The sequence below is a fragment of the Anabrus simplex genome, chromosome 2, assembly GCF_040414725.1.
Source record: "Anabrus simplex isolate iqAnaSimp1 chromosome 2, ASM4041472v1, whole genome shotgun sequence".
NCBI classification, from domain to species: domain Eukaryota; kingdom Metazoa; phylum Arthropoda; class Insecta; order Orthoptera; family Tettigoniidae; genus Anabrus; species Anabrus simplex.
Genome location: NC_090266.1, coordinates 991,076,490 through 991,091,507, shown reverse-complemented (window position 1 = coordinate 991,091,507; position 15,018 = coordinate 991,076,490). Strand labels below are relative to the sequence as shown.

The 15,018-nt window shown below is 39.7% G+C and overlaps 1 protein-coding gene across 1 annotated transcript in view; it reads right to left on the bottom strand.

The window, feature by feature from the left end:
* Window positions 1-15,018, bottom strand: part of st (scarlet) — a 580,386-nt gene that overhangs the window by 369,897 nt on the left and 195,471 nt on the right. The window lies entirely within an intron of this gene.

The window sequence follows — 15,018 nt, the reverse complement described above, 5'->3', positions numbered from 1 at the left end:
ACATTTGAAGTTATTTATTGTATATTTTGAGTGCACTTTTGAGTGACTACCTTGGTCCAATGTCTTAAGGGGAAGGGGAAGGGGAAAGAGATTGCAGGCTATGGGCTCTATTCAGGATCAAATCGGTACAAGATGTGTGGAAGTAGGAGGAAAGGAAAAGGTACGAAAGGGAAATGTATAGTAGAGAATAGGAAAAGACAGGTGGAACAGGGTCATGTGATGGATAAAAGGGAGGATGAAGTAGCTTCTGCAGCCGTCAAGAAAGAGAGGGCTGACTAGGAGGGGAGGAGACCAAATGAGGTGGGTAGGGTTGAGGCTCTGGTCAGGGGGGATTCCATTGTTAGACAAGTTGGGAGAGTGTGTGGAGGAAAGGAAACCAGGGTAAAGTGTTATCCAGGAATCAAGTTAAGGCAGATGTTGAGGAAAATAGAAGATAAGGAGGAGGGAAAGGAGAAGGTGGTAGTGTTTCACGTTGGTATCAACAACGTAAGGCAAGCAGGTATAAGTACCAACATAGTTGGGGATGTGTTTGATCTGGTAAATGCAGCACGGGTGAGGTTTATAGAAGCGGAGATTGTTATCAGTGGAATACTGACTGGAAGGTGATTGGGGATTTGAATGAGACTATGGAGTGGGTATGTGGGAAACTGGGAGTGAGATTTCTAGATCCTAATGGGTGGGTAGGAGATAGGGATCAGCGCTCAGATGGCCTTCACTTAAAGCGCAGTAGTACGTATAAGTTAGGAAATTTGTTTAGAAGGGTTATATGGAGGTACATTCAGGGAAACGGTGTGACCTAGGGAGCGGTGTTAAGGGTACAGGGATCTGGAAGTCAAGCAGGGATTACATAAAAATGTTAGTGTTGAACTGTAGAAGTATTGTAAAGAAAGGACCAGAATTAAGTAATTTAATAGATATATACTTACCAGATATTGTAACAGGAGTTGAATAATGGCTGAGAAATTATTTAATGGATGCAGAAATTTTCTCACGGAACTGGAGTGTGTATCGTAGAGGTAGGAGAGGAATGGTGGGAGGGGGAGTATTCATTCTAGTGAAAGAAGAATTTGTAAGCTACGAAAAAGATAAAGATGACAAACATGAATTTCTAGGTGTATGGCTCATCTCTAAAGAAAACCGAGCTCGATAGCTGCAGTCGCTTAAGTGAGGCCAGTATCCGGTAATTGGGAGATAGTCGGCAGCCCTGAAGAAGGTTTTCCGTGGTTTCCCATTTTCACACCAGGCGAATGCCGGGGCTTACCTTAATTAAGGCCACGGCCGCTTCCTTCCAATTCCTAGGCCTTCCCTATCCCATCGTCGCCGTAAGACATATCTGTGTCGGTGCGACGTAAAACAACTAGCAAAAAAAGTCAGGTTGTGAGTTTCCCAAATAGTAAAAGTCCTCTCGATTTTAATTACTGCGTTGATGGGGTGAAAGTTCCTTTTTGGGGGTCATTGTAAGTACCTCGGTGTTAATATAAGGAAAGGTCTTCATTGGGGCAATCACATAAATGGGATTGTAAATAAAGGGTACAGATCTCTGCACATGGTTATGAGGGCATTTAGGGGTTGTAGTAAGGATGTAAAGGAGAGTACATATAAGTCTCTGGCAAGACCCCAACTAGAGTATGGTTTCAGTGTATGGGACCCTCACCAGGATTACTTGATTCACGAACTGGAAAAAATCCAAAGAAAAGCTTTTTTTGCTAGTTGCTTTACGTCGCACCGACACAGATAGGTCTTATGGCGACGATGGGACAGGAAAGGGCTAGGAGTGGGAAGGAAGCGGCCGTGGCCTTAATTAAGGTACAGCCCCAGCATTCGCCTGGTGTGAAAATGGGAAACCACGGAAAACCATCTTCAGGGCTGCCGATGGTAGGGTTCGAACCTGCTATCTCCCGAATAGTGGATACTGGCCGCACTTAAGCGACTGCAGCTATCAAGCTCGGTCCAAAGGAAAGCAGCTCGATTTGTTCTGGGTGATTTCCGACAAAAGAGTAGCGTTACAAAAATGTTCCAATGTTTGGGCTGGGGAGACTTGGGAGAAAGAAGACGAGCAGCTCAACTAAGTGGAGAGATGGCATGGAATGACATTAGTAGACGAATAAGTTCGAGTGGTGTCTTTAAAAGTAGGAAAGATCACGATATGAAGATTAAGTTGGAATTCAAGAGGACAAATTGGGGCAAATATTGGTTTATAAGGAGGGGAGTTAGGGATTGGAATAACTTACCAAGGGCGATGTTCAGTACATTTCCAATTTCTTTGCTATCATTTAAGAAATTTCCAGGAAAGCAATAGATAGGGAATCTGCCACCTGGGCGGCTGGTCTAACTGCAGATCAGTAGTGATTGATTGAATTATTCCACGTTATTTTCTGCAAATTTCACATGCATATTCCAGTCCAATAAGTTTTAATTATTATGTTAAACTACTCCTAAGTAAATTTAATTGTCGTATTTTGTTTTTCATATGTTAATGTACAGATTGTTCGAGATATAAATACAAATAACCACACGAAAGGTATGAATGTCCGCAATTCGTACAGTATGGTATATACTGTATGTATTCATTTTAGCAAATGGTTTGTCTGAGGGAGGAGCTTGAAACAGTGATGTAGGTACAGTAGTAGCTTCGTTTGCCCCTCGGCTTATATCACCCGTCGTACAGTGCTGCAGGCAGTAATGTGTAAGAAACAATTCTTGCACTACAGCTGTACATATCACTTCACTGAGGCTTCAGGTCGTTCTACATGCGTAATGTGTAAAGAAACAATTGACGTATTCTGCATGCGTAATACGTAAGAAACAATTCTAAGTACATCGTTGCACTACAGCTGTACACGTCACTTCTCAGTGGCTTTAGGACGTATTCTACATGCGTAACGAAGAAGAAATTCTAAGTACATCACTGCACGACAGCTTTAGGTAGTATGCCTGCGTGAGTTGTATGAAAACTTCCTACGTACAAGAAGTGAACGATTTTACACTGGAAAATATTGTAATACTCGCAAGATACCCGTGCTTTACTACGGCTTTAAACTGAAAATTACTATTCAAAGTTTTACATTTTGGAGAGCCCAGTGTCAGCTAAGCCTGTAAAATGCGCACTCAGTTCGTACGTCAAACGTTTTGGGTTTATTTTCTGATCTAACACTCATTTGAACCCCATACGGAAGAATTTGAATGTGTTTAACCCTATCTTATTTAAAATCTGGGGTGTAAAAGCGACAACCTGTGAAATTTCGATTTTATACGTCGAAAAGTAATGGAGGAATGAATACTTTTTAAGGGGTGAATGTTTTTAAATATTTATTAACATCTAGAGTACAGAAGGCCAACTTTCATTTAAAAAAAAGTAAGTTAGTGCCTGAAAGGGACCATGTAAACCCCAACATACATACATACATACATACATACATACATACATACATACATACATACATACATTATCATTATAGACTGTTATGCCTTTCAGCGTTCAGTCTGCAAGCCTCTGTGAATTTACTAAACGTCGCCAAAATCCTCGATTTGCAACTAGTGTTGTGGCCTCATTTAGTTCTATACCTCTTATCTTTAAATCGTTGGAAACTGAGTCTAACCATCGTCGTCTTGGTCTCCCTGTACTTCTCTTACCCTCCATAACAGAGTCCATTACTCTCCTAGGGAACCTATCCTCATCCATTCGCCTCACATGACCCCACCACCGAAGCCGGTTTATGCGTACAGCTTCATCCATCGAGTTCATTCCTAAATTAGCCTTTATCTCCTCATTCCGAGTAACGTCCTGCCATTGTTCCCACCTGTTTGTACCAGCAATCATTCTTGCTACTTTCATGTCTGTAACTTCTAACTTATGAATAAGATATCCTGAATTCACCCATCTTTCGCTCCCGTAAAGCAAAGTTGGTCTGAAAACAGACCGATGTAAAGATAGTTTCGTCTGGGAGCTGGCTTCATTCTTACAGAATGCTGTTGATCACAACTGCGAGCTCACTGCATTAGCTTTACGACACCTTGATTCAAGGGTAATATTTTTAAGTATACGATATTTTACACCCAGGACATAAAAGAACACCCTTCTCGTAAAATTACAACTTTGTACGTCAAACAGCTTTGGAGGGATGAATAATTTCGCTCACGAAGCTAACCTCAGTTAACACTTTAGGGTCGGAACGTTAGAAAATATTTCCTATTTCATACCTAGGATTTGGAATTGAATGTTGTCTTCGTACGTTAAAACGTTTCTGAGGAAGGAATGAACATATTTGTGTTCGGATCTTAACCCCCATACAACTCTCTGAGCGGTTAAATTTGTTTCAAACCTTCTGTTATTTAACGCCTAGGACATCATTTGGAATTTTAACTTCATAATTCAAACGGTTTCATATAAATGCATATTTATGTCATCATTTCTCAGCCCCAGACAAAACCCCCTTAGGGGTTTATTGTTTTAAGTCCACTTCTTATTATTTGTATCCTCTCAAAAATAATTCAACTCCTTTTACGCTCCCTTAAGTTGATTCCACCCCCTCTCCCCCGCCACAAAATACGTGAGTCCTTTAAACGAGATTCCAAATACCTATTTACTCGTCCGTAACATCCTTCGTTTTCGAGATATAAGTAAGCTCAAACAAAGAATTCACTCATTTTTCAATTAATTTATCTTCCCCTCTTAATTGGATTTTTCTAAAACAAAAGAATACGTGTTTCTGTTTTAAAAGGAGATTCCAAATGCAAATTTTCATGTCTGTGTCATCTTCAGTAATTGAGGTATAAGTATCCTCATAAAAAGAAATCATCCCCTTTCACAGTCTTTTATACAACTCCAACCCCCACGTGTTTTATCCGAAACAAAAAATACGTGTTACTTTATTTTTAAAAGAGATTAAAAATACCAATTTTCATGTCTGTAATATGTGGTAAGTTTTTGATATACTGTAGATATGCTCATTTTAAGAATTTACCCTCCTTAACACTTCCCCTTAAGTGGATATTCAGAAGGCATAATATGCGTGTTCCTTTACTTTTACAGGAGATCCAAATACCAATTTTAACGTCTTTAACATCTTCAGTATTTGATATATAAGAATCCTCATAAAATCATTCATCATTTTCTTCAGTTCTTTCCACTCACCCCAACCCTTAAGTGGATTTTCCGAAAACGAAAAAATACGTATTTCTTTAGTTTTAAAAAGGATTCTAAATACAAATTTTAATGTCTTTAACATCTTCAGCTTTTGAGACATAAGCATTCTCACAAAAAGAGTTCAACTCACTTCTCAGTCCTTTTTACAACCCCCTTAAGTGCATTTTCCGAGAACAAAATACGTGTTTCTTTATTCTTAAAGGAGATTCCAAATACTAATTTTCACGTCTATAGTATCTTCAGTTTTGGAGATACCAGTATCCAAATAAAAATAATTCAACCCTTCTTCAGTCATTTTACACCCCATTAAGTGATTTTCCGAAAACAAAAATACGTGTAACTTCGTTATTAAAGGAGATTCATAATACCAATTTTCACGTCTTAATATCTTCAGTTTTGGAGATACCAGTATCGTAATAAAAATAATTCAATTCTTTTCAGTCATTTACCCCCCTCCCTGTTAAATGTGTTTTTCTGAAAACAAAAAATACGTATTGCTTTATTTTTAATAGAGATTGAAAATACCAATTTTCATGTCTGTTATATCTGGTAAGCTTTTTGATATACTGTTGATATGCTCATTTTAAAAATTCACCCCCCTTAACACCTCCCGTAAGTGGATTTTCAGAAGGCAAATTATGCATGTTCCTTTACTTTTACAGAAGATCCAAATACCAATTTTTCACGTCTGTAACATCTTCAGTATTTGATATATAAGTATCCTCATAAAATAATTCAACATTTTCTTCAGTTCTTTCCACTCATCCCAACCCCTTAAGTGGAATTTCCGAAAACAAAAGAATACGTGTTTCTTTATTTTTAAAGAAGATTCTAACTACAAATTTTCATGTCCGTAACATACTAAGCTTTTGAGACATAAGTATCCTCATAAAAAGTGTTCAACTCACTTTTCAGTCCTTTTTATAACGCCCTTAAGTGCATTTTGCGAAAACAAAAATACGTGTTCCTTTATTCTTAAAGGAGATTCCAAATACCAATTTTCACGTCTGTAATATCTTCAGTTTTGGATATACCAGTATCCTAATAAAAATAATTCAAACCCCTTTTCAGTCATATTTACCCCCTAAGTGTTTTTCCGAAAACAAAAATACGTTTTTCTTTATTTTTAAAGGAGATTCCCAATACCAATTTTGTACGTCTGTAATATCTTCAGTTTTAGAGATACCAGTATCGTAAGAAAAATAATTCAACCCCTTCTCAGCAATTTCCCCCCCCCCAAGTGTTTTTTTCCGAAAACAAAAAATACTTGTTACTTTATTTTTAAAAGGGATTTAAAAACACCAATTTTCACTTCTGTAATATGTTAAGTTTTTAAGATATATTACAGATTGCTGCTTTTAAAAATTCACCCCATTTAACACTTCCCCTTAATTGGATTTTCAAAAAACAAATTATGCGTGTTCCTTTAATTTTGCAGGAGATTCCAAATACCGATTTTCACGTCTGTAACATGTTACGTTTTTGAGATATATCGTAGATATGCTCATTTTAAAAATTCACCCCATTTGTGACTCCTGTTTACCTCCTCTTAAGAAGATTTTCGAAAAACCAAAAGATACTTGTTCCTTTATTTTTAAAGAAGATTTCAAATACCAATTTTCAAGACTGTTAGACTGTTTTTAAGATATAAGTATCCTCATAAAAGGTACTCAACCCCTTTTTCACCTTTTTCACACAATTTAAGACGATTTTCCGAAAACAAAAAATACGTGTTTCCTTATTTTTAAAGAAGATTCCAAATACCAGTTTCCATATCTTTAAACTGTTAAGCTTTTGAGATATAGGTTCACTCATTTTAAAAATTCACCCCACTTTGACCCCCTTAGCGATGTAATATCCAAAAATCCTCCCTATGTCTATATAATAATAAATGGAAGTATCTGTCTGTCTGTCTGTCTGTCTGTCTGTCTGTCTGTCTGTCTGTCTGTCTGTCTGTCTGTCTGTCTGTCTGTCTGTCTGTCTGTGTTCGATGTCCAGCAAACTCTACAGCACACATATATCTGAAATTTTGTACACGGGTAGATGGAAGGGGATCCGAATGCACCCCGAAGCCGGAATTTTCATTTTCGCTTTCGTCGGTGAGTTATGAACGAAGAACCATCGGGAAACGTGTATTGGGATGTGACAATCCAACTTGCTGTCGCCAAGATTATATGCATAGAGTCACTGTCACTAGGCAACGTATATAAGGTAGGTGGAGAACACAACTCAAGGAGCCATTTTACGTCCATAGCGTAAGAAGCCGTGTTTGGTTTTATATGGTGTGAGGGCATATGACTCTGTTGATGGTGATTCGTCCGTCGGATGGGGACGTAAATTCTTGAGCTATTCGAGAGGAGTGGGCTATGTGCCGGCGGCATGCCGCGAGCGAAGTAATATTCATTCCTCGGATTCGAATAATTTCTTCTGATGTACAGTTTAAGTTTAGACGCCTGCAGTTCCCCGTTTGTTTCAGTTTCGCTATGAACATCAACAAGGCACAAGAACAATCTCTTAAAGTTGTACGACTCCATTTTCGAAAAGGCTTCTTCTCCCATTGTCAACTGTACGTAGTTTGTTCAAGAGTTGGAAAGGCAAACGCACTATATACCTTAACTCCATTTGGAAGGACACTAATATAGTTCAACCGGAAGCTCTATAAGGAAAAAAATCGTTTTTTACTATATAAAACAGCTGAATTGATAAATGCGGGCAAAGCCGCGGGTACATGCTAGTTGTAACATAAATATATTCTCAAAATTTCATTTCTTTATGTTCAGTAGTTTTGGCTCGGCGATGATGAATCAGTCAGTCAGTCAGTCAGTCAGTCAGTCAGTCAGTCAGTCAGTCAGTCAGTCAGTCAGTCAGTCAGTCAGTCAGTCAGTCAGTCAGTCAGTCAGTCAGTCAGTCAGTCAGTCAGTCAGTCAGTCAGGACATGTTATTTTATATATATAGATAGATATATCAGCAAAGCCCTACGTCGTTCATCATTGAAAATCTACTTGAGCTACAAACATCAACTTTTCAAGTTCATTCCTTTATTTTTGAAATAGGGAATTATTTTGACGTCATCTGTATTCAGGCCCCTCCCAAAAACTAGCAGAAAGTACATTTGTAATTATTTCCCAAACAACCTGTAATTTTACTCTATATTTGTTAATGTATCCTTTCAGTTCTTTAGTCTATCGAACATAAAATACAAAACATGAATATAACCTTTTCTTTCCGATGTACGGAGGTCGAGTCATAAGTCATGGCAACTATTCTTTTCTCGTGAACAGGAGACAACACGGAAAATCTAAGATATGCATTTGGAAACGTATGGTATGTACTCACGTAAGATGCAAATATATTGTGTATGTAAACAACAGTGAGGGTCTAAACATGCCAGCAAGTTCAGTGTGTGAGTGGGAGCGTCACAAAATGGAAGTCAACAAGCAGGTGCAAAGATCGTATATTAAAATAGCAGTTCTCCGCGACAGAAATGCACGCCACTGCCATGCAGAACTGCGGGAAGCATTAGGTGTGTGACTATGATCTAATCCCCAAAGTCAAGAAGCCATTACGTGGATAACGGGTTGCTAACAAAGAGGAAATCGTAACAGCATTTCGGAGAGAGGTGTCACACGTTAGCGATACACATGCAGCAAATGGTATTCAGGGCCTGCCCCACCGCTGGCAACGCACATTGGAAATCTCGGGTTATTATTTCGAAGGTCTGTAACCAGTGGAGACCTGTCCTTTGTACGTAGTCTTGTGTATTTCCTGTCAATACCATAATAAAGCAATGTTTACCAATGGCCTGTGTTCTGTCACTTTCCTACGAGAATCTCCTGAGGTCAGAATTTGTCTTCAGGCACTATGCATAAGTACATGCCCTGTATTTCCAAATTCATATCTCAGATTTTCCGTGTTGTCTCCTGTTCGCGAGAAAAAAAAGTTGCCATGACTTATGACTCGACCCTCGTATATTACAGCGTTTACTAAATTTCTATTTGCCGGGCTGAGTGGCTCAGACGGTTGAGGCGCTGGCCTTCTGACCCCAACTTGGCAGGTTCGATCCTGGCTCAGTCCGGTGGTATTTGAAGGTGCTCAAATACGTCAGCCTCGTGTCGGTAGATTTACTGGTACGTAAGAAAACTCCTGCGAGACAAAATTCCGGCACCTCGGCGTCTCCGAAAACCGTACAAGTTGTCAGTGGGACGCAAAGCAAATACCATTATTATTATTATTATTATTATTATTATTATTATTATTATTATTATTATTATTATTATTAAATTTCTATTTTGTGTTCGACAGACTGAAGAACTTCAATGTTTTATTAATTTCTAATGTTAATTAATTGTTATTGGTTTGCATCCGTCTAACTATACTTTTCTGGTTTTCGGAGACGCAGGGATGCCATAATTTTGTCACGCAAAGGTTCCTTTACGTGGTAGCAAATCTACCGAGACGAGGCTGACGTATTTGAGCACCTTCAAATACCACCGGTCTGAGCCAAGATAGAACCAGCACTCTACCACCTGAGCTACTCAGTCCAGCAATTTGTAATATCAATAAAATATTTTCTTCCAGGTATATTACAGTGTTTCTTAAATTTGTATATTGTGTTTGACAGGCTGAAAACTTCAATGTTATATTAAAAAATGTATTCTTTTCCAGCTGTTACAGGGTTTCTTAAATTTGTACTTTTGTACAACAGACTGAACCATTAAAGGTTACATTTACCAAGTCGATACTGATAAGAATGGATTTCATCTTAATAGAAAAATCTTCTTTTTTTATCATAAAATTATTTGTTGCGATATACTGTAATTCCTAGTAATATTTTGTTTTCCAGTAAGTATTTGTTGTATTTTGTTGTTGTGTCGCAATTTGTGTTTTTATGTAATTTCGCTGATATACCACTTCAATAATAATAATAATAATAATAATAATAATAATAATAATAATAGTAGAAACACAAGTCCTTTGCGCTGACTACCAACCGTAGGTAGCTGATTTGTTTTACAACTTTCGTGTAAGTGGGGGACATTAACGGAAATTTGTGATATAAAATAAGCCATCACATAGCTTTAAGCTGACTTCATTGCTGACTTAACAGTGAATAAATTACAGCTGTGAAGTCGGTATAATTCTTTGTATAACGGTTATTATCATCTGTACATAACGGAGTACAAGGCCAAAGCAAGTGAGGCCTGATCCTGTTCCTTCTCTACATAGTATAGTGTTAATGTCATTGCCCAGAGAGATATCTTATAAGACTTGTGTGGACTAGATCAAGTTTTTGCTTGCAGTTTCCTTCCTCAGTCTCATTCTTCACTTTGTCAATGTGAAAGTGACTGAGGTATGAGCAGTACTAGTAATGCCATTCCTTATGCAGGCAGTTCCTCTGTCATGAATGGTGTGAAAGTATCGTTCATACAGTCAGCTGTTTGTGCATTTCGGTGATCTGCCAGACACCTCCTGGGTCTGTGAGCAAACCTACGGAAACCTTTCTCACTCCTCATTTTCCTAGTACTCCCAATCTGCGATATCTGGTGATAGATCTCTTGAAGATACAATCTGCCTTCGGGCTGAGGACTCTAAACAGACAAAGTGTTAATATTGAACCGAGTGCATCTAAACATTTGTAACAAATGTCGAGGGATGATTCCTGGGGTCAAAACATGAAAAAATGTCTCTATAAGCATGCCCTACAATGCGTTGTTACTGAGTTACTGAACGTACATGTGCATTGGCCACATCGCAGGACATAACCAAAGTGTCGGCCATGAGCCCCTCGAAGATACCTGGATTCTGCCTAATTGCTGCGCAGGCGTTATGATACGCTGTTCATGTCGTTAAACGGAGCAGGGTACACCAAATTTTCCATTTCACCCTCACAGATTAAAGTATAGTGGATTAAGGTAAGGAGATATGGCAGGCCAATGCACTGGACCGCGACGCTAGATCCACCGTAAATGGAAGGTGTTGTGCAAAAAAACGAACGTACACGCAAACTTAAATGTGCTGGAGCCCCATCATGCATGAACCAAATGGTGCGGCGAACTGCTAGGGGCACATGTGTGTCCCTGAAAAGTCCAGACATGCTGGTCCAGTCAGCTGTCGGAGTAGCATGTATAGGCCGATCAGTCGATCGTGGATAACACCACATGACACGTTGCCTCCATAGCGCTGTTGGTGATTAGCGACAGGGGATTTTCAACGGCCTACGTGTGTATTTTATACAAGTTGATGATGACATCTCTTCCAAATGTGGCCCTGTCCGTGAACTAAGTGGACGACGGACGACAAAACCATCAGCGGCCATGCTCAACGTCTGTACCTCAAAACCAACGCATTGTATCACATATGTTTATAGAGATATTTCTCATGTTTCGATCCCAGGAGTCACACCTGACGTATGTTAAAAATGTTTAGATACACCTGTACATACAGATGTATACATTTTATGTAACATTCGTTTATATCGGTGATAACATTCGCTAATAACATCAGGTTTAATTTAACCAAGCTCGATAGCTGTAGTCGCTTAATTATGGCCAGTATCCAGTATTCGGGAGATAGTGGGTTCGAACCCCACTGTCGGCAGTCCTAAGGATGGTTTTCCGTGGTTTCCCATTTTCACACCAGGCAAATGTTGGGGCTGTACCTTAATTAAGGCCACGGCCGCTTCCTTCTCTCTCCTAGCTCCGTCCTCTCCCACCGTAGCTATAAGAACTGTCTGTGTCGGTGCGACGTAAAGCAACTCGCAAAAAAAAAAAAAAAAAAAAAAAACATTTTGAGTAGCGTGGCTAGTCAATGCCTGTCCACATTCAACGGAAGTTTCTCTGATTCGGAATATTAACGTCGGTTGAAAGTGTTGCAACAAATTGATCAATGTGGAGAGCAATGTGGACTGATCAATCTTACGTATCGGCTGTTAGCTGCCTTCTACTCCTAATTGCCTCAATCGCTCCCTCCAGTTTCAGAACATTCTAAGTTCCCCATGGGGGCTGCCATTTCGTTGAGCCATCTGAAATATTCTTTCATATGGCTACAATAGAACGGAATGGTTTTATTGTATAATTTCTGGGGCCAATTACGACAGACTTGGGGGGTCCTGCATAGGTTACCTTGTCAGCGACAATTAAACGGACCGGGCGAGTTGGCCGTGCGGTTAGAGGCGCGCGGCTGAGAGCTTGCATCCGGGAGATAGTGGGTTCGAATCCCACTGTCGCAGCCCTGAATATGGTTTTACGTGGTTTCCCATTTTAACACCAGACAAATGCTGGGGCTGTACCTTAATTAAGGCCACGGCCGCTTCCTTCCCATTCCTAGGCCATTCCTGTCCCATGGTCGCCATAAGACCTATCTGTGTCGGTGCGACGTAAAGCAACTATCAATCAATCAATCAATCAATCAACAATTAAACGGCTCCAAAAAGGAAGTATAATATATATTTTAACTACCAAATACCACCATTGTACAGAATAGTTCTTACTAGCGTAATTTTAAAAAACTATTATGTATGTATGCACAAAAACATTTACTAGCATGTAAACATGTAATAGCGGAACATACCGGAAATACACGCCAAGACAGTACTGCCCATCTTAGAACACTTCATTTACCAACCTATATATAAGTTGTACATTATGTCACCGAGCTGCAGCACCGTCCAGGTAAAATAACTAGGGGGTCCGTCTTAGGGCCAGGGTCCAACTTTGGTTACTTTCCTCTGTACATTCTGGCGGTTGGTTATTCAATTTTCCTTTCATCCAGCAGGTTTTCATTATGTTGCTGTGTCGTGCACGACGTTCATCCGACGAATTTGGGCCAGTTATCCAATTCTCATCTTGGAAATCTCGGAGAGTTCCAGAAGTCACGTGCTTGTTCTGAAAATGTCTCGTTTGTGCGCGTCTCCTGATCGCAGGCCCATTCCTTTGAGCTCTTTCTTGACGATAACGTACAGGGAATTGTTGTGTTTGGTTTTGGTCCAAAATTGTTAAAAATGCGTTTTGTTCATCGAGGATCGTCCATCCGTCGTAGGTGATCGCAGAAGCCACCCTGCGTATGCGCGATGTGTACGTGATCTTCTCTATCTTAGAGTAGATGTTTTGTCCAGATTTTCTTATGTATATCCCGTTTTTGTATTTACTCTTTCAAAGGCTGCAGAGAAGCACCCATGACATTTTACTTTGGAGATGGTATTAGTTTGCATCACCTGAGATGTAAGACTTCCTGACACATCACAAAAAAATTAGAGAGACATTCAGAGGTACCATATCAGCGTTATTTATCGCCCAACAAAACAACATACTGTATGATAGCATTTACAACAAGACAGCTTTGCTTCCTCAATTTGAGTAACTGAATACAGCACACACCAGTAACACATCCTCTTGCACTGATGAATGCCTGAATTCGTCTTGGCATACTGTCCACTAGTTCATCAACGTCATGTTGATCTAAATTATTCCACTCCTCAATGTTGATTTGGTGTAGATCTCGCAGAGCGATTGGTGGGTCCTGGCGTTCATACATAGCAGCCCTTAACTTATTGAAGCCATGTACGGTAAAGTTCATGTCCAGAAAACACGGTGGCCACTCTAGTCGAGCGATATCGTGAACAAGAAACAAGCCATTATCGAGTACCGCACAATGAATGCTCGCTTTATCGTCCAAAAAACAAATTCTGCTCCAAAATGCTGACGATATGGTGTCACTATGGTTCGGAGAATGTCGTCCCTCTACCGTACAGCCATGACATTGCCGTGGATGACTAGGAGTAGTGTACGGTGGAGGGACACTCATCGGTGAAAAGAACCTGATGCCATTTCTGGGGAGACCATTCAGTATGGTGTTGGCCCACCTGTGCCGTGACCCATGACGTCTAGGGTTGAGAGCTAACGTTCGCCATGGGCTTCGAGAGTGATGTTGTGCCTCATGCAACGATTTTCCCAAAGCTTGGGTTGAAGCGCGGTGAATATCATTATTCAGCATGGTGGCATCGCGTTCAGGGTTCCTTTGAAGGTAACGGCCATCAATTTGCGGGGTAATTTATCAACAGTTCTTGTCTCCCTGTACCGCTTCCATGTTCGAACCACATCATTTTGATTACGGCCCACATGTTGAGAAACTGCCCTTGTTGACCCTCCTTTTCGACATAACGTCAAAATGTTAAAATCTTTAACTGTAAATCGGGGATAGAGAGTGATGTACCCTCTCGAGCTCCCCTTCATCTTGGTTTGAGGTGATTACGTTTTGTAACTGGTTTTCTTACTTTCCTTAATGTTTTAATTTATTCTTATACGAGTCACCTCCATAGTCTGGGAATAGCCCCTGTTTCATCGGCCTAGTGCCCTTTAGGTTTTAAGTGTTCATATCTAGGAGTGCAAGTATACGCCTCCATTCATTTTGTTGTTCGGGCCATTTATTTAACCGTTATTCCTTTTACATGAAGGCCCAGTAGGTTGGGTATTAAATACCCCTGTATAATCATTTTCCTATTGTAAGTTGTGCCTTCAGAGGCCAGAATTTGTAAGCTGATGTTGCCTTGAGTAGGCTTGGAAAACTGAGAACCTGTTAGCACTGTTGCAAAGTTTTTGTAAGATTAATGAATGCCTCTTGAAGGCTAGATGTTGTAATTTTGTGAGCAAGTGCCCTTTGAATTAGGGGATTTATGCCCTTGTACAATTTGTGCTCTTTTGTAAATTTGAGCTAGAAGCTCAGGAAAAGTAAAGTGAGGGCTTGAAGCCCATGATCTGTTTATACCACCAATCTTTTCTTTCCTAGACTTGTTTAATGATTGCTACTTGTACCTGTAAAATTGTTAAATTTTGTGTTTTGAAAATATAACTTTCAGTTTACGTTTTAAATTCAAT